Source organism: Colobus angolensis, unplaced genomic scaffold (assembly GCF_000951035.1).
Source record: "Colobus angolensis palliatus isolate OR3802 unplaced genomic scaffold, Cang.pa_1.0 Scaffold7, whole genome shotgun sequence".
NCBI classification, from domain to species: Eukaryota; Metazoa; Chordata; class Mammalia; order Primates; family Cercopithecidae; genus Colobus; species Colobus angolensis.
The window spans coordinates 6,640,423-6,661,996 of NW_012120709.1; the positions used below are offsets into that span (position 1 = coordinate 6,640,423).

At 35.6% G+C, this 21,574-nt stretch overlaps 1 protein-coding gene across 2 annotated transcripts in view; it reads left to right on the forward strand.

The window, feature by feature from the left end:
* The window catches only part of CNTN5 (contactin 5), a 1,321,567-nt gene that overhangs the window by 1,276,787 nt on the left and 23,206 nt on the right, over positions 1-21,574 (forward strand). The window lies entirely within an intron of this gene.

The following is a 21,574-nucleotide window of genomic DNA, read 5'->3' on the forward strand; positions in this document are numbered from 1 at the left end:
TAAAGAATGGTTGGTGGAAATAGTTTCAGGGCAAAGGAATGTCATTTCAGAGCTCTCAGCCCATCAGCACCTTACTTGATGTGGAGTTTCCTGTATCTTGTCAGGACACCAAGGGGTTTAGGTATTCATTCTTGTGTTGAGAATCACAGCTCTCCCGTGTTGGTATAAGAAATGGTTAAGAGCAAAATTCAACCTCTGAATATATTTTTGCACCACATATTATAATGTGAGCATAAGTAGCCACTGCAGAAAACTCTTTTAGCCTCAAACGGAGTGAAAAGAAGTCAAGTTAAGACTTTAACATGGTGTTTGTCTTGATGTACCAGGCATTATAGAGAAGGTAAATAAGAAACAAGATATCATTTCTGAAGTCATGTACACAGATTTATCTCCTTCTAGAATATGTTTCCTGTCAAGTCCATACCCATGTTCCACTCTGAAACTGATGACTGTATCCCTGGAATATATAGTGTGGTATTAACTAGTAACACCTCAATGCATTTTCCTTAATAAATAATCAAACCAGAACCTATTTGTGATTCACTTGTCTCTGAAATCTTTGTATTTTCTTCTCTACTAATTGAGGGAAATTATACTTGAGCAAGAGTCATTTGGAGAGAAGATGGCATCATTAAGGGCAATAAAATCCTTAAATCTCTCATAGCCTTACCTGATCTCCCTCCTGCAAGTTGCCATTAGGCTTTCCCTTCCCACTTCTGACTGCAGGTTCTTCTGATTTTGTTGCAGCCTGACTCTGATTCTGACCCTAAGTTGGCAGTCAAATGCCATCTCACATTTCCCTGACCTGGCTTTCTTTATGTTTCATTTGAATCTTGTTAATTATTTATTCATTTATTTATTTAACTAGTATTCATTAAATACATGCCATGTTTTGATGCAGTATTCAGGCTGAAACAATAAATAAAACTGAGTTCCTGACCTTATGAAGTTTGCAGTCTAGCAAGGGAGACTTTTTCTATTTTCTTGAGTTTTTGTATTTTGCTTCAATCCTAAACTAGGGTCTTGATCCTAACTTCTGGTAGCTCCTTTTGTTGATGACTTGGTTTTGATAATCTTTTCCCTGATGCATTTCTGCAGAACATCAGTAAGGATCTCAGTCAGAGGCTTCCCCTGGTAGCGTTTGTCAATAATCTACTTACACTTGGCATTTTGGTCTTTCACAAGGAAGCTTCCGTTACAGCCTAATTGGTTTAAGAAATAAATCAAGCGTTTTGACGTAAACGTATTTTCATTTTTAACTGACCCAACACTTTCAAGTACATGAAACAATTCAAATCAAATAGTGATTGATTTTTGTTATTAAAGTGATGAACTGCTTTATCTAACAGAATGTTCATTGCAATTAAGATGGTAAGAACAGTTTTGCAAAAAGACAAGGTCAGAATGATTACAGCCCAGACAAAGTGATCAATGGTAAGGGGCTTGAGGACAATTTAGCAATTTTATCCCTTTCTGTTTCTGAGTGGATCCATCTGTGGACATCTTAAAAGGTCACAATTAGGCTACATGAGAACCCCACTGTACAAAGAAAAATGGTATCTTTTCCTTTCAGCCAGCTGCCTCCTGAAAGGATAGCACTACCTCACAAAAATGACCATCTGAAGAAATAAGAAAAAAAAATATGAAATTCTAAATGTAGACATTAATCCATCTAATTGTATTTTTCAAATATTTGAGAAATTTTGTCAACATCTGCTTAGAAGCACCCATTTGTAAATTTTGGTTACCTGCATGGAATTAGCTTGAAATTTTATGGCAGCAGGGACTAAATGTAGAAAGCACTGACACTGAGATATGTGAAATGTCTAGCTTATGATATGCAGCATGATTGAAAATTGAAAGTGGGCTGTATTTATTGAACAACTTTGATTCATGAATAACCATGACTGTCCCATCAGGATTGCCATCTCTGTCACTAGCCCATACAAGTAAATTATTAGGTTCAGTTTTGAATTTATGAACCCACCAGCATGAAGTGTCCTGTGAATGGTAATCTCGGAATCCTAGAGCAGAGTCCCTCAAGCTTTTCAGAACATAAAAGGATTTTTATGCACATACAAATTCAGAGCAGATGCCACTCTGGCAAGAAGGAAGAGTAAAGGATAAGGCCAAATTTCATAACCATTTCTGTGATTTTCCCAGATCAGCAAAACAGACAAAGTAAATTGTGATAATGGAATGTTGGATGATTCATTTTTTTTCACTCCTTCACTCATCAAGCATTTATTCAGTATCAGGCACTATTCTGGGCACTGGGAATGTACATATAAATAAGACCTAGTCCTTACCCTCAAAAAGCTCACAGTCTAATATTGAGGGAGGTTTACGGGAAGTTAAAGTAAGCAAAAAAGAAATACATTGGAACAATATAATTCTCATATCTATAATTATCCCAGGATTCCTTAGGATCCTGATCCTCTGAACAAACTGTGTGAATAAATTTGTGTCAATGCCCTATATGGGTGTAAGCTTCTCTGTTTTCATGAGAATATGCTTCTGTCCTGAAATTGCCCTTAATTTTCTAAATAAGTCAACGAATAAAAGTTATATTAACTGAATACAATAGAAATGAAACTTTTTTCAGTAGACATAATTTTTAAAATATTTATATTTCATATTCTGCCTGTGGAACAAAGTCTTCCATGATTGCCAAGTTTATGGTGCTTGTATTCATTCATCCCTTCTTTTAAGATAATTATTAACTGTATTTTTATCTTTTTAATAGCTGGACTCATTTTAACAATAAGCAACAATGTATTTTGCAGCATGAGTTTAAGTGCACAGTGTCCTGGTTTCAATTCTAAACATTTTAGTGATTATTAAGAAAAAAAAAAAAAAGACAATAACTTGTCCCATTTTACAATGCTCACTAAAAGGCACCTCTAGCAACTTCTTTGCTTGGGCTATGTACAAGGTTCACGTGTTCATTTTAAACCTTCCAGAGGATATGCAACTCAGAATTTCATTTTAGACATGTCACTAAAGCTATTTCCACTTATTGATTGCACTGAAAAGACACCAATTGTATTTTGCTCTATAAAAGAAGTCGTGGTGGGGATTTCTTCAGGGGAGAAGGGACAAGGTTGTTGTTATTCTTTATTTTATGATCTGACTGTAATCATTAGAGTAGGAGAAAAAACGAATGGGCCTCCCCGTTCTCTGACAATAACTCATGCTAGGCAGATTGTATTTAATTTGTATAGTGGTGGGAGGAAATGTATTTGTGTGAAGATGGACTTTCAGATACAAGTTAAAGGGGAGAAAGAAGCTGAAATGAAGCTAGTCACCAGAAAGCTAACAATGATTGTTTTATTTTCCATATGCGATGTGGGTAGGAGCCATTTTACAGAGCCTCTCTGGCATTTTATTAATACTACATGAAAGTAAGAATACAAAAAACTAAACAATAAGAAAAAATAAAATGCCAAGTTTATCCTTACTTTTCTGAAATTCTGAGGACTCTCATTTAAATCAAATAGCTTTTATGTCACTATCATTAGATTTCTTTCTTGGCTTATTTTCATAGACTGTGAGGCTAACTAAAAATTATGTTTTCTGAAAATCATCAAATCAAAAGCAAATTGAAGTAATGTTTCCATTGTTTAACTGGTTCTTATAATTTTTATCAAAAATAGTTACTCACTTTACTGTGTTTTTGTTTCATTTGATTCTAGATGCATGGCTTCGTGGTTGAAGTTCTCTAACCCAAACAACTTTAAAAATTTTTTCTATGAAATTTTGACATAAACTATTTTATTTTCAAGACTATTAGGATATTTTCCTGAACATATTGTAGTAACACAAATGGAACCAAAAAAGTATTGATGATATGTTTTATCATATTCAGAAGTATTTCTCATTTTTTTCACTCTTCAACATGAATATGAATTTACTGCACCACCTCTAAACACGGATTTCTAATCCCTAAACCCAGCCATCCATGAGTTCATCAAATGTCCATCCTCAGTTTCACTCTATTATGTAATGCACATTTGTAGAAGCAGAGCATCCATGCAAAAAGAAAAAATGAAATCAGAAATGTAGATAGCCATTTATTTATAATTGACATTCTAAGAACGTCAATTACTAATAGACTAACTGCCAGTTACTAAAGAGCTGAGACTTTATTTTCCAAAGGACAAAGCTTTTAAACAAATGCACCCACAGAAAAGTGCACAAATTATTTTACTTTACAAATACTTGCACATTTTTGTTGAAATTTTCTGAGAACAGCCCATATAAAAATTTCTAAATTGTGAAAAAAATCTTCTTCCTTTGAAGGCTGGGTTTATACCTTAAGCACCTGACAATGTACCTGTGATACAGGAGTGCTAAATCTACGAGTGTTGCACAGATACAGACGGGCTCGCTTAATAAACTAGGAAATGAAGAAATTGTATAAGGTGAACCCAAAATTAAAAGGTTTACAAAATATATACTTAGCATTATAAGAATTCTAATTGCTAATTGAGTAAATGCCAATTACTGAATAGCTGAGACTTTATTTTCCAAAGGGCAAGGCTTTTTTCTTTATATCTGCATACAGACAAGTGCACAAATCATAAACGTATAGTAATAGCTGAATGAATGACTATGAAGTAAATACACTTGTCTAACCATAATCCAATCCATGAAGCAGAACATTACTAGGCCCCAGAGATCCAATTCGGGTCTCCTACAGTCACTATCCTAATTCTTATCCCCAAAAAACACTATCCTGACTTTTTGTTTGTTTGTTTGTTTGTTTGAGATGGGGTCTCGCTCTATTGCCCAGGCTGGAATGCAATGATGCAATCTTGGCTCACTGCAACCTCCACCTCCTAGGCTCAAGTGATTCTCCTGCTTCAGCCTACTGAGTAGCTGGTATTACAGGCACATGCCACAGTGCCCAGGTAATTTTTGTATTTTTAGTAGGGATGGGGTTTCACCATGTTGCCCAGGCTGGTCTTGAACTCCTGACCTCAGGTGATCCACCCGCCTCAGCCTCTCAAAGTGTTGGGATTACAGACATGAGCCACTGTGCCCAGCTGACTTCCCTTTTTTCTTAAAGATAAAATCAAATGGATTTATCATGTACATGCTTTGAAGTATATATATGTCATACAATGACTAAATCTAGCTAATTAATATATGCACATAGTTATCATTTTTAGGTGAGAAAATCCACTCTCAGCATTTTTAGAGAATGCAATATATTATTTATTATAGTCACAATGTTGAACTTATTGATCTTATCTGAAATTTTTTATTAACTAACCACTCCCCACTCCCAGCCCTCCCTATCATTCTAACCCCTGATAAACACCATTTTGCTCTCCACTTTAATGAGATCAACTTTCTTAGAGTCCACATGTGAGTAAGACCATGTGGTATTTGTCTTTCTGTGCCTGGCTTATTTCACTTAACATGATGGTCGTCAGATTCATTCATGTTGTTGCAAATGGCAGGATTTCTTTTTAATAGTTGAATGTTGAATATAAAATAATTTCACTGTGTCTATATAACACATTGTCTTTATCTGTTCATCTGTTGATGGACAACATATGATTCTGTGTGTTGGCTATTGTGAATAGTGTTGCAATAAACATGAGAATGCAGATGTCTTTTTGACATACTGATTTCATTTTATTTGAATATATACCAAGTAGTGAGATTGCCAGATTATATAGTAGTTCCATTTTTAATTTTGGGGGGAGCCTCCATACTGTTTTCAATAATGGTCGTACCAATTTACATTCCTATCAATGGAGGGTGAGGGTTCCCTTTTCTCTATTTGTTATCTTTTGACTTTTTGATAAAAGTTATTCTAATGTGTATGTGGTGACATCTCATTGTGGTTTTTCTTTTCATTTCCCTGATGATTAGTGAGATTGAGCATTTTTCCATATACCTGTTGGCCATTTGTATCTCTACTTTTGAGAAATGTCCATTCAAGTCCTTTGCCCATTTTTTAATTGGGTAATTTGTTTTCTTGCTATTCAGTTGAGTTGCATATATATTTTGAATGTTAATCCCTTATCCAATGTAGAGTTTGCAGATATTTTCATCCATTCGGTAGGATGTCTTTTTACTCTGTTGATTGTAGCTTTTGCTGTGCAAAAACTTTTTAGTTTGATATAATCCCTTTTTTCTTTTTTGTTTTGGTTGTGTGTGTGTGTGTGTGCTTTTGTTGCCTGTGTTTTTTGGAGTCATATCCAAAAACTCATTGCCTAGACCAAAGTCATAGAACTTTTCTCTACATTTTCTTCTAGCAGTTTTACAATTTTATATCTTATGTTTACATCTTTCATAGTTTGCATTGATTTTTTTATATGGTGGAAGCTGGAGGTCTGATTTCAGTCTTCTGCATGTGGATATCCAGTTTTTGCAGAACCATGTATTAAAGAGACTATCCTTTCCCCATTGTGTGTTCTTGGCACCTTGGTCAAAAATCAATTGATCATAAATACATGGATTTATTTCCTGGTACTTTCTTCTGTTTCATTGATCTATGTATCCGTTTTTATACCAGTGGCATGCTGTTTCAGTTACTATAGCTTTGCAGTACATTTTGAAGTCAGGTAGTTTGATACCTCCACCTTTTATTATTTTTGCTCAAGATTGCTTTGGCTATTTGGGGTCTTTCGTAGTTCTCTATGAATTTTATGATTGTGTTTTCTCTTTCTGTAAAAACTGCCATTAGAATTTTGATAGAGATTACAATAAATCTATAGATCTTTTTAGGTACTACGGACATTTTAACATTAATTTTTCCAATTCATGAACATGGGATTTTTTTCCATTTATTTATGTCTTCTTTGATTTTTTTAATCAATGTTTTATAATTTTTAATTTAGAAATCCTTCACCTTCTTGCTTAACTTATTCCTAAGTATTTTATTTTTTTGTAGCTATTTTAAATAGGATTGTTTTCCTGATTTCTTTTTCAGGTAGTTCACTATTGGTGTATAAAGACACTACTAAATTTTGTAAGTTTTTTTATCTTGTAATTTTCATGAATTTGCTTATCATTCCTAAGAGTTTTTTGGCAAAGTCATTAGGGTTTTCTATATATTAGATTGTTGCCTGCAAACAGGGACAATTGACTTCTTCCTTTTCAATTCTAAAGCTTTCTTTCTTTCTTTCTCTTGTGTATTTGCTTTGGCTAGGACTTACAGTACTATGTTGAAGAGAAGTGGCAAGAGTAGGCATCCTTGTCTTTTTCCAGACCTTAAAGGAAAAGCTTTCAGCTTTTCCCTGTTTAGAATGATGTTAGTTGTGTGTTTGTTACTTACGGCCTTTACTGTGTTGAGGTACATTTCTTCTATACCTAATTTGTTGAGAATTTTTATCATGAAAAAAATTTCAATTTGTCCAAATGCTTTTTTGCATTTATTGAAATGATCATATGGTTTTTGTCTTTCATAATGTATTACATTTATTGATTTGCAAATATTAAACCACCCTTACATCCCTACACTTGATAATAATGAATGGTTATTTAAATGTGCTGTTGAATTTGCCTTGCTAGTATTTTGTTGAGGGTTTTCGCATGCATAGTAATCAGGAATATTGGCATATAGCTGTTTCTTTTTTTTCTTTTTTTTTTTTTTTTAGTGTCCTTGCCTGGCTTCAGTATCAGGGTGATGCTGTGCTTGTAAAATGAGTCTGACAGTATTCCCTCCTCTTTCACTATCCTGACTTCCAACAACACTAGTTGTTTTTTATCAGTCTCTGAAATCATCTGGAGCTTTTTATGTCTTGTATTTTTCACTCAACACTATGTTGGTAAGAGTCACCCATATTGTAACATGTAACTGTAGGTAATGCTGTCTTCTAATCTAATCGTGTGAGTGCCCCCATAATAATTTATCATTCTACCATTGACGTACATTAAGGTTGTTTCCACTTGGGTCTGTTACGAATAACACTATATAAAGCAATTTCAGGAGAATTATCTATTTTACAATATTGAGTCCCCTAATTCTACAATATTGAGTCCCCTAATTCATAATCATGGTATATTCTACTTTTTTTAAGCCTTCTTTGAGCTTTGTCAATATATAGGTCTTGAAAGTCTTTTCTTAGATTTTTCTCTATTTTACTATTTGGTGCCATTTTAACTTATCCTGTATTTAATTTAGATTTGTGTTATGAAATTTTTAAAAAATATCTGAAATATACAGAAGAGTATAGTGAATTTCTACAAACTTAACATTTACCTTCATCTATTACGAATGAATGAATAATCTGTTTTGTGTATAATGCCACTCAATCTCCTATATTATTTTGAAGCAACTGTCAGCCATTATACTGTTTCACAGAACATACTAAAAATCTCTAAAGTATATGCTTTTTAAAAAATTGCCACCTCTCTGCTTCCTGAGAACATGCAGGTTAGAAAATGTCCTCAGTGTAAAAAGCTACAAACTAGAAAAACACAACTAATATAATGCTGTCCTCAATGTTTCTCTTGGTCTCTGCCTACATTACTTACTAGGTTCTCCAGTGTTTATCTCTGAGCAAGCATAGTTTATCATTCAGCCAAGGATTTAACAGGCTTTATACTCAGGTTGTGGCTCTTATCCTTCCTGCAGTTCTCTCACTTCTTGAATTTCTATTTTGTATTTTCAACTGCTCTTTATGATAAACTTCCTTTGCTACTCCAACTGATAAAGCTGCAATCTTTTGCCACCATTGCCAGAGGTATTGAAGAACATCCACAAACAAAATAAGCCACAAACTCACAATTCTTATTTTTGCAGTTTCAGATTTTCAAGAGTAAACACTCCTCTAGCTTCTGTCTGCTTTTGGATGCTTGCCATGATTTTAAAATTCTCATTTGGGTCGGAGTTTGTATAATCATTTTACTCATCCATCATTTTCCATCATTTTCTTAATATCTCTAAGATCTGTGGGATATTTTCTTTTTATCAGCAGTTTGTATGCCCTCCTTCCCCTCTCTCCCGCCTCCTTTGATCACTCTTGATTAGAAGAGATTTACAAATTATGTGATCTTTTCAAAGCATTAACTTTGTCTTTATTCATTTTCTTAATGTTTCTTTTTCCAATTTTTTTTGTTCCTGTCATTTTTATATCCTTCTTTCTACTTTATTTTTATTTACATTTAAAATTTATTGCTCTATTTTGAACATGTTAGATGGATATATCACTGACTTTTGGCTTTTATTTTTTTTTTCCAGTGTATCTATTAAGGCTATACATCTCCAAAATTCTCTCTTCCCAGCATCTCATACAGACCATGTCATATAATATGATTAACTAGTTAGTAATTTTTAAAGATTAATATTCTTCTACCTGAAAGTATTTCAGATCGAAACTTTTGTTCTTTCATTAAATTAAGATATATGAAACAAGATTGTAATATGTCAACCTAAAAGGAAGAAGCTCAGGAAAATGAATATAGATAAAGTGTTTATTTGGGTCAAGTTTGAGGATTGCAACCCAGGAGCATAGATTCAAGTTGCCCTGAATATACACTCTGATTAGTAGCAGTAACAAGTAGATTTTTAAAGGCAAAAAAAGGGCAGCAGTGGGAAAGGTGTGGGCTGATACAAAGTCCTCTCTCAGGAATTCTCATTCATTTACAGAAATAGCATTGATTAGTGAATGGCTATACATTGTGAAGCTATAGGGTTATAGTGTCTGATCTGGCCTTGTGAGTTAATTAGTAGCTACTTGTGGCAATAGCAAGCAGTTTCAAAATGAATACACAGCTTAAAGGGGAAGTGGGGCATGGTTGCAGTCTCATTTTACTGTTTCTCTGGCTATAACAATCAAAAGGACTTGCGTTCCTCAAATAAAATTTCTCATCTCAGTTTACAAGTCATTTCACAAAACATATTCAGGTACATCAGTTGTAATTAAATGCTCTTAGAATTTTTTCTGTTCAATATGCTCTCTTTCAAAATGTTTGAATAAAGAATGTGAAGAAGGCAACTAATATTTTTAAAAGACATACACTGAACTACATGTGTTAGGAAAATATTTAATTATATTTATAACTCATCTTCTTCAGTATATTTTCTTTATGCAGCAATGACAGCTTCTAGGAAAAATAAATACAAATTTATTCAGTAAGTAATATCCATTATTATGTTTCTTCTGCATTTTAAACTTTCTCACCTCATATCATCTAATCACTGTTGAACTGCCTCATAAATATTCAAAAGTTTAACTAAGCATCATTTATTTATTTTATGTAATTCATTAAATTGCATCCTTTATGGTAAAATTACCTCTGGGCACAAAGTAACTAATATGCATGCAATTTAATAATACTGACTGCCAGCATGTCTCAAAGTATTGATTGTGAATAGCCCATGTAATAACTACACCAAGTACTAAATTCAAGAGATTGGGAAACTGGAGACGAACTAAGCTGATGCAAGCAGGGACTGTGCCAATCAAAACAAATGCATCTTTCATGGAAAATGTGCTCCCTACATATAGGATTTTGAAACCCTTAGTAGAAGGACATGTCTGATCTTTGATGTTGTATAAGACAGGAGCAATGTAAAAGGCAATTTAACCACTATAAGGAAAAAGGTCATAATATTCCAAAATATATCTGAAGGTAAGGAATTAGTAGTGAAAATATGCTATCAGTGAAATATCTGTCCTCAAATCCTCTATTTAAATTATTTGCCACTTTTGTGTTAAGAATGATAGTAAATTGAATGAAAGCATATAAAATCAACTTTCCTTAATTCCCCGGTAAAGTACCCATGAAACCATCAGAAAAGACAATCCTCACTGCAATCACAGTGAGTGGTGTAAAACAAAGTCATCAGAGTGTTTCTAGGTTTTTCTTTCCTTTCATCTTTGTGCAGTGACCCAGCCTCAAAATCCCATTTTCTAGGTTCAAGCAAGCAATGAAATAGCCTCTGACCCTTTATCTTTTCTTCAGCAAAGCAACTGCACTCATACATATGAAGCTCTGGTTTTCAGCCCAAACCTGGGTAGATTTCTTTAGGTTGTTTGAAAATATGAGTAGATGCTTATACCAACAACCAATAATCTGGCATCTCCCTGCACAGCATAGACTACTGGCCTGGGAAATAAAGTCTAGAAATGGATGTCTCACCATTCAAATAATCCTTAAACTCATTTTTAGAACAGTCGAAGATCAGTCAGATAAGATACAAAGGTGATTAGACTGAAGAAAAATCTTTGAAAGAAGAGAACATATCATAGAAGAAAAACCTTTGAAAGAAGGAAACAAATGGTTAGCTTTAGTATGAATTCCTTTTCCTAGAAAAGATTTTCTTATAAATCAGAAGAAAAATTTTAAATATATAGTTCTAGATCTCAATGAGATAAATAAGAATAGTTCTTTTATATTTAAAGAGCAACTCAGAATGGGAAGAAAATCAAAATCAAAGTAAGTAAAATATTCATTGGAAGCAATAAGATGTAAACTTGAAGTGCTAACTATTTAAACCAATGCTTCAGAGTACAAACTTGAGAAATAATTCTAGAATGCAAAGTAAATCAACAATAAAATTTTATTTTAAAATGTGAGAGAAAATGGTAGACATGAAGAACAGAATAGATTTGGATCATACATAATAGGATCTGCAAAAAAGATAGAATATATGGAACAAAATGAGTAACAAAAAAAAAAGTGAACAAAAATTTAAAAACAAAGCAACCAGGAAAAAATTCCAACATTTAAGATAGAGAAATTCCAATGTGTCAAGAAATATTAAATTCTTAACAGCCTCATCTTTGTCACTCCCATACTAATCCATCACCAAAGACTGTTGATTTTATATTCTAAATATTTCTTGGTCCACACACATCCCTATATCCACCGCCATTCCCTTAGTTTAAACTATCCTCATTTCTGACCAAGACTCCAGCAGCGTCTCCTAAAAGCTCTTGCTGTATCTACACTAACCCATTTCCAATGTGCCCTTCATATTCCAACTGTTTATTCAGTAAGACAAATTATCGAGTGCCTCCATGTGCTACTATAAAGCAATCATGAATAAATTAGTATAATTTTGTGTGATAATTGTAATAATAATTATAGTAAAAATTAAAATGATGTGAGAGAGAGTGACTAAGGGAGGGGTGGTTTCTTTAAAGAAGTGGCCAAGGAGGCTTCTTGGTTAAGCTGAAACCTATATGAAAAGAAGGATATAGCCATTTGGAGAACTGTGAAAAGAGCTTTCAGTCACTGGGCACCAAAAGTTCAAAAAGTCTGAATTGAGAATGTGATTGAATGTTTGAGGCTCATTCTGCTAGAAGGCAGTGGACAAAGTGAGGTGAGATATAAGATGAGGTTGCAGAAGTATAGAGACTATATCAGGTAAAGTCTTACAAGCCATGGTGAGAAGTTTGGAATTTATTCTAAGTGCAAAAGGAAGCCTTTTTTAACAAGAGCAAGTTTTTAACAAAAGAAGGATCTAATTTATGTAGTTTAAAATGAAAACTAACTTGATACTGCTGTGTGTATCTCTTCAAAACACAAACCTAATTGTGCCACGTACACACTCCCAAACTCACCCTGCTTAAAAGCATTCCATGTGTTACACTTGCACATAGGACATTTTTGGTTTTTACTAATCCTAGCTCCTTAACATGGCCAACTGCAAGATCTGGCTCCATCTATGACTCTAGCATCAAGTGCACCACACACGGATCACCCACCACATCTGCGTAACTGCACTGTCTTCAGCCCCACATCCCCCTCTTTCCAGACCGCACACAGGAGGCCTCTGCCTTCCCTCTCCCTTTGCCTGCTGAACTCCTAATCATCTCTCAGCCTTCAGTGTAACTATCTCTGCCTTAGTGAAGACTTCCCTGACTAGCCCTTGCCCACTGAGTCCTATCCCTCAAGTTAGATCTGTATCAATATGTAGCTTCCCACAAACCTCTGGTCAAAACCCCAGTTCTACATTTGTGTGTGTGATCATTTATTCAATATGGCCTTAGGTAGACTGTAACTCCAAGAGGGCAGGGACTTCATCTATTTCAATTCATCATTGATTCTCAGTTGGCCCTAGGCACAGTGTTTGGTAAATAATACATATTCAAAAACTATTTTCGAAAGGACAGTTGAATTAACAAGTTTTTAGAACTCAAGAGCTGGTAAAATATCAAATTTCAATATGCATTTTGATTTTTTAAAAATAAAACTGATTAACAGAAAGACAAAATTTGATCATTAAAAAATAAAACCAATTAATAGAAAGACAAAATTACTCTCAAAGATGCAAACATCAAAAGAATTTTCTTCTACATTTAATAAAAGCGGAAAGTAGAGTGGTGTCTATTAAATGCAGGAAGTACAATGTTGAGTTAGCAGTGATCATGGAGTACAATTAAAGATACAGAAATAACTGAATGTAAGTGCTAAGAATTGTATTTTTAAAACCTAACAAGTAGGCCAGGCATGATAGCTCACACCTGCAATCTCAACACTTTGGGAGGCCAAGGGAGTAGGATCGTTTAAGGCTGGGAGTTCTAGACCATCCTAGGCAACATACCAAGACCATGTCTCTACCAAAAAATTTTAAAAATTAGCTGGATGTGTTTGTGTACACGTGTAGTCCTACCTACTAGGGAGGCTGAGGTGGGTCAATCTCTTCAGCCTAAGAGATCCAGGCTGCAGTGAGCTCGGATCATGCCACTGCACTCCAGTCTAGGACTAATATGGGACTAATAAAATGAGACCTTGTATTAGTCCCTTCTTGCATTGCTATGAAGAACTACCTGAGACTGGGTGATTTATAAAGAAAAAAGATTTAATTTACTCATAGTTCCACAAGTTGTACAGGAAGAATGGCTGGGGAGACTTCAGGAAACTTACAATGATGGCAAGAAGGCAAAGGGGAAACAGGAACATCTTTTTTTTTTTTTTTTTTTTTTTTTTTGAGACGGAGTCTCGCTCTGTCGCCCAGGCTGGAGTGCAGTGGCCGGATCTCAGCTCACTGCAAGCTCCACCTCCCGGGTTCACGCCATTCTCCTGCCTCAGCCTCCCGAGTAGCTGGGACTATAGGCGCCCGCCACCTCGCCCGGCTAGTTTTTTGTATTTTTTAGTAGAGACGGGGTTTCACCGTGTTAGCCAGGATGGTCTCAATCTCCTGACCTCCTGATCCGCCCGTCTCGGCCTCCCAAAGTGCTGGGATTACAGGCTTGAGCCACCGCGCCCGGCCAAACAGGAACATCTTACATAGCCAGAGGAGGAAGAGACAGGTGCGAGGTGCCACACACTTTTAAGCACCATCTCCTGAAAACTTATTCACTATAAGAACAGCAGGGGGGAAATCTGTCCCCATGATTGGGGATTACAATTTTACTTGAGATTTGGATGGGGACACAAATCCAACCCATATCAGACCTTGCTTAAAAAAAAAAAAACAAAAAAAGAACAAAAAAAAAAACCTGAAGATGGCAGATAGGAGGCAGGACTAGCTTGCGGCTCCTATTCAGATGGACAGAGCAGCATGTGAACTTTTGCTCCAAGAACTACCACAGGAACATACCAGTAAAGCCGAGAGCATCTGCGGTCCCTTTGAAAGAACTGGATCTCCACTGAAAGCTCCCTGAGATGCTAAAAAACTGTGAATCTTCTTGCTTTTTCAATGGGGAGGCACGTGGTCTGGGACAAGCTCTCAGCTTTGGTCACTGGCTGCCTGGAAATAAACTCAGTGCTGTTGGATGGGGGCCTGGTGGGAGTGAGACCAGCCTTTAGGACTACAGAGCAGGCCGACGGTTGTTACTGCTGGCTTTTCCCCATTTCCCTGCTGACCTGTATGACCCAGCAGAGGCAGCCATAATCCCCTTGGGAATATAACTCTATTGGACAGGGAACCAATAGAGAACCATAGAGAACACCCCCCCATTCTCCACAGCAGCCACAGCAAGCCCCACCCAAAGAGAGGCTGAGCTCAGAAACGGCTATCCCTGCCCCCACCAGCTGGTCTTTCCCTACCCACCCTGGTAGCCAAAGACAAAGATCATAATTTCTTGGGAGCGCTATGGCCCTGGCCACTGCCTGAGAAACCTGAATACTTAACCAGTTGTCGTTAGGGCAAGTTTGCATCCTCCCTATAGGATTGAAGCTGTGTGCTCTTGAAAGCCCCACATCCTTGCTGGAGGCCAACCAACCCCAAAACAGCACACTAAACAAAAACACAACCAAGGACCTTCACAGAGTCCATTTCACTCCCCCACTGACTCCACCGGAGCAGGTGCTGGTGTCCAGGCTGCAAGACCTGAAGACGAATCACATCACAGGACTCTTTGCAAACAGTCTCCAGTACCAGCTAGAATGCCAGTAGCCCTGCTGGGTGGCTGGACCCAGAAGAGCAAAAACAGTAACTACAGATCAGCTCTCAGGAAACCCTATTTCTAGGGAAAGGGAGAGAACACCACATCAAGGGAGCACCCCATGGGACAAAAGAATTTGAATAGCAATCTTTAATCTCAGATCTTCCCTCTAACATAGTCTACCCAAATGAGAAGGAACCAGAAAAACAATTCTGGTAATATGACAAAACAAGATTCTTTAACACCCCCCAAAAATCATACAGGCTCACCAGCAATGGATCCAAACCAAGATGAAATCCCTGAATTGCCAGAAAAAGAATTCAGAAGATCAATTATTAAGATAATCAAGGAGGCACCAGAAAAAGGTGAAGTCCAACTTAAAGTATTCAAAAACATGATACAGAATATGAAGGGGAAATTCTTCAGTGAAATACACAGCATAAATAAAAAACAATCACAACTTCTAGAAATCAAGGACACACTTAGAAAAATGCAAAATGCACTGGAAAATCTCAGCAATAGAAGCAAAAAGCAGAGGAAAGAATTTCAGAGCTCAAAGACAAGGCTTTTGAATTAACTCAATCCTTCAAAGACAAATAGAAAACAATTTTTAAAATGAACAAAGCCTTCAAGAAGTTTGGGACTGTGTTAAATGACTAAACCTGAGAATAATTGGTGTTACTGAGGAAGAAGAGAAATCTAAAAGTTTGAAAAATGTATTTGAGGAAATAATCAAAGATAACTTCCCCAGCATTCCTAGAGACCTAGACATCCAAATACAAGAAACTCAAAGAACACCAGGGAAATTCATCGCAAAAAGATCATCACCTAGGCACATAGTCATCATGTTATCTAAAATCAAGACTAAGGAAAGAATTTTAAGAGTTATGAGGCAAAAACATCAGGTGACCTGTAATGGAAAACCTATTAGAGCAATAGCAAATTTATCGCAGAAACTTTACAAGCTAGAAGGAATCAGGGTCCTATTTTTAGCCTCCTTAAACAAAACAATTATCCCCCAAGAATGTCATATCCAGTGAAACTAAGCTTCATAAACAAAGGAAAGATACAGTCTTTTCCAGAAAAATAAATACTGAGAGAATTCACCACTACCAAGCCAGCCCTATAATAACTGCTAAAAGGAGCTCTAAATCTTGAAACAAATTTTCAAAATACACCAAAATAGAACCTCCTCAAAGCATAAATCTCATGGGACCTGTAAAACATTAACACAATAGAAACAAAAACCAAGGTATTCAGGCAACAAATAGCATGATGAATAGAATAGTGCCTCATCTCTCAATACTAACACTGAATGTAAAGGGCCTAAATGCTCCACTTTAAAAGATACATAATGGCAGAATAGATACAAATTCACCAACCAAGTTTCTGCTGTCTTCAGGAGACTGTCTAACACATAAGGACTCACATAAACTTAAGGTAAAAAGATGGAAAAAGATATTCAATGCAAATGGATATCAAAAGCAAGCAGGAGTAGATATTCTTATATCAGACAAAACAAACCTTAAAGCAACAGCAGTTAAAAAAGACAAAGAGGGACATTATTTAATGATAAAAGGACTAGTCCAACAGGAAAATATCGTAATTCTAAATGTGTATGCACCTAACATTGGAGCTTCCAAGTTTATAAAACAATTAATACCAGACCTAAGGAATGAGATACATGACAACACAATAACGGTGGGAGACTGTAATACTCCACTGACAGCAATAGATAGGTCAAGACAGAAAGTCAACATAGAAACAATGGATTTAAACTATACTCTAGAACAAATGTACTTAACAGATATTTACAGAACATTCTACCCAACAGCTGTAGATTATGCATTCTATACATCAGCACATGGAACATTCTCCAAGACAGACCATATGATAGGCCACAAAACAAGTCTCAGTAAATTTAAGAAAATCAAAACTATACCAAGTAGTCTCTCAGACCACAGTGGAATAAAATTGGGGGTCAATTCAAAAAGGAATCCTCAAAACCATGCAAATACATGGAAATCAAAAAACCTGCTCCTCAATGATCGTTGGGTCAACAATGAAATCAAGATGGAAATTTAAAAATTCTAAATGATAATAGTGACACAACCTATCAAAACCTCTGAGATACAGAAAAAGCTAAGAGATAAGAAGAAAGTTCACAGTAGTAAATGACTAGATTAAAAAGTCTGAAAGAGCACAAATAGACAATCTAAGGTCACACCACATAGAACTGAAGAAACAAAAAAATCCAAACCCACAGCCAGCAGAAGAAAAGAAATAACAAAGACAAGAGAAGAACTAAATAAAATTGAAACAAAAAAACAGAAAAATACAAAAGATAAATGAAACAAAAAGCTGGTTCTTTGAAAATATAAGTAAAATTGATAGACCATTAGCATGATTAAACAAGAAAAGAAGAGAGAAGATCTAAATAAGCTCAGTTAGAAACAAAATGGGAGATACTACAACTGATACCACAGAAATACAAAATACCATTGAAGGCTATGATGAACACCTTTACTTGCATAAACTAGAAAATCCAGAGGAGATGAATAAATTCCTGGAAATATACAACCCTCCTAGATTAAACCAAGAAACATAGAATCTCTGAACAGACCAATAATGAGCAGTGAGATTAAAATGATTATTTAAAAACTGCCAACAAAAAAAAGTCCAGGATCACATGGATTCACAGATGAATTCTATCAGACATTCAAATAAGAATTGGTGCCAATCCTATTGCCACTATACCAAAAGATAAAGAAGGAATCTTCCCTAAATCATTCAGTGAAGCCAGTATCACCCTAATACCAAAACCAGGAAATGACATAACAAAAATAGAAAACTACAGACCAATATCCCTGATGAACATAGATGCAAAAATCTTTATGTCAGAAAGATAATCCACCATGATCAAGTGGGTTTCATACCAGGAATGCAGGGATGGTTTAACATGTAAATCAGTAAATGTGATATACCACATAAGCAGAATTAAAAATCACATAATCATCTCAATAGACACAGGACAAGCATTTGACAAAATCTAGCATCTCTTTATGATTGAAACCCTCAACAAAATTGGTATGGAAGGGACATACTTTAAGGTAATAAAACCCAGCTATGACAAACCCACAGCCAATATTATGAATGGGGAAAACTTGAAAGCATTTCCCCTGAGAACTGGAACAAGGCAAGGATGCTTACTTTCACCACTTCTATTCAACATAGTACTGGAAGTTCTACCCAGAGCAATCAGACAACAAAAAGAAATAAAGGGCATCCAAACTGGTAAAGAGGAAGTCAAACTGTCACTGTTTGCTAAATATATGATTGTATACATGAAAACACTAAAGACTCATCCAAAAAGCTCCTAGCACTGATAAATGAATTCAGCAAAGTTTCAGCAAACAAAATGAATATACACAAATCAATAGCTCTGCTATACACCAACAGCGACCAACCTGAGAATCAAATCAAGAACTCAACCCCTTTTATGGTAGCTGAAAAAAAAAAAAATACTTAGGATTATACCTAACCAAGTCTGTGGAAGACCTCTACAAGGAAAACTACAAAACATTGCTGAAGGAAATCGTAGACAACACAAATTGAAACACATCATGCTCATGGATGGGTCGAATCAATATTGTCAAAATGACCATACTGCCAAAAGCAATCTAGCCATTCAATGCAATTTCCATCAAAATACCACCATCATTCTTCACTGAACTAGAAAAAAAAAATCCAAAAATCCACATGGAACCAAAAAAGAGCCCATGTAGCCAAAGGAAGACTAAGCAAAAAGAACAAATCTGGAGGCATCACACTGCCTCACTTCAAACTGTACTATAAGACCGTAGTCACCCAAACAGCACAGTACTGGCATAAAAATAGGCTCACAGAACAATGAAACAGGATAGAGAACCCAGAAATAAAGCCAAATACTTACAGCCAACTGATCTTTGACAAATCAAACAAAAACATAAAGTCAGAAAGGACAACCAATTCAACAAATGGTGCTAGGATAATTGGCTAGCCACATGTTGAAAATGAAACTGGATCCTCATTCTCACCTTATACAAAAATCAACTCAAAATGGATCAAAGACTTAAATCTAAGACCTGAAACCATAAAGATTCTAGAATATCACGTCAGAAAAACCCATGTAAACATTGACTTAGGCAAAGACTTCATGACCAAGAAACCAAAAGCAAATGCGATAAAAACAAAGATAAATAGACGGGACTTATTAAACTAAAAAGCTTCTGCACAGCAATAGAAATAATCAGCAGGTTAACAGACAACCCACAGAGTGGGAGAGAATCCTCACAATCTATACATCTAGCAAAGGACTAATACCAGAATCTACAAAATACTCAAACAACTCAGCAAGAAAAAAATACACAATCCCATCAAAAAGTGGGCAAAGAACATGAATAATTCTCAAAAGAAGATATGCAAACTGCCAGCAAGCATATGGAAAAATACTCAACATCACTAATGATCAGGGAAATACAGATCAAAACCACAATGTGATACCACCTCGCTCCTGCAACAATGACCATAATCAAAAAATCAACAAAGAATAGATGTTGGCATGGATGTGGTGAAAAAGTTACACTTTTACACTGCTGGTGGGAATGTAAACTAGTACAACCACTATGGAAAACAGTGTGGAGATTCCTTAAAGTACTAAAAGTAGATCTACCATTTGATCCAGCTACCCTACTACTAGGTATCTAACCAGAGGAAAGGAAGTCATGATATGAAAAAGATACTTGTACACACATGTTTACAGCAGCACAATTAGCAATTGCAAAAATATGAAACCAGCCCAAATGCCTATCGATCAATGAGTGGATAAAGAAAATGTGGTATATACACTGTGGAATACTACTCAACCACTAAAAAATAAAAAAGAATTAAATAATGGCTTCACAGTAACCTTGATGAAATTGTAGACTATTATTCTAAGTGAAGTACCTCAGGAATAGAAAACCAAACATTGTATGTTCTCACTCATGTACGAACTAAGCTATGAGGATGCAAAGTTGTAAGAATGATACATTAGACTTTGGGGATTCAGAGGGAATGGTAGGGGGTGACAAGGGATAAAATTTCTCGCAGTGGGTACAGTATACACTGCTTGGGTGATAGGTGCACCAAAATCTCAGAAATCACCACTAAAGAACATATCTACATAATCAAACAGCACTGATTCCCAAAAAACCTATTGAAATAAAAAAAAATGGAAAACTAAAAATTAGAAATTTTTTTTAAAACCTGACAAGTAAAAAAAAAAAAAAAAAACGTTGATAAGATGATGTGTTGTGCATGTGTAGTGGTCAGGGAGATATGGGAGATCTCTGTACCCACCTTTCAATTTTGCTGTGACTCTAAAATGGCTCCAAAAAAAATATTTTAAGAAGTATGAAAAATTGGATAAGCAAAGACAAAATCGTAGGAAGAACTACTCAATGGTTTTATATGACTGAATGAAAATTTAAAAGTAGGGGAAAGTTCACAACTCACCCAGTAATCAACAGCTGCATATGGCAGAACTCATGAGTTTTAGATTTCATAACTTCATGAAACTGCATTGTATGACATGACTATCATAGAATCATCACATCAGAAAATCAAATATACTATATGCACAGTTAAAATAATTATTACCTTGGAGAATCAGCTTTAGAAAAAATGGAGTGTCTACTAAGAAGAACCATCTTTGGTCGGGCATGGTGGCTCACACCTGTCCAGCACTTTGGGAAACCGAGGCAGGCGGATCACTTGAAGTCAGGAGTTTAAGACCAGCCTGGCCAACATGGTGAAACCTCATCTCTACTAAAACTACAAAAATTAGCCAGGCATGGCGGCAGGCACCTGTAATCCCAGCTACTCGGGTGGCTGAAGCAGGAGAATTACTTGAACCCAGGAGCTTGAGGTTGCAGTGAGTTGAGATTGTGCCATTACATTCCAGCCTGGGCAATACAGTGAGACTCTGTCTCAAAAACAAAAACAAAAAAAAGCCATTCTCTTTATTTAGGTTAGTCTCGATACTCTCCTACAGGTATTAGATGAGTCGGAATTCATACTTCCTGTCTGCCACTAATAATAATATTATGTACATTATAATTTTAAATAAAAATAATTTTTGAGAGATAAAAATCAGAAAACCAAAATAATATGAAGGATAAAAAAATTATACTTACAAATAATAAAAATCAGAAATGTTAAAATATCAAGAAACAATGGTTCAAGCAGTTGAA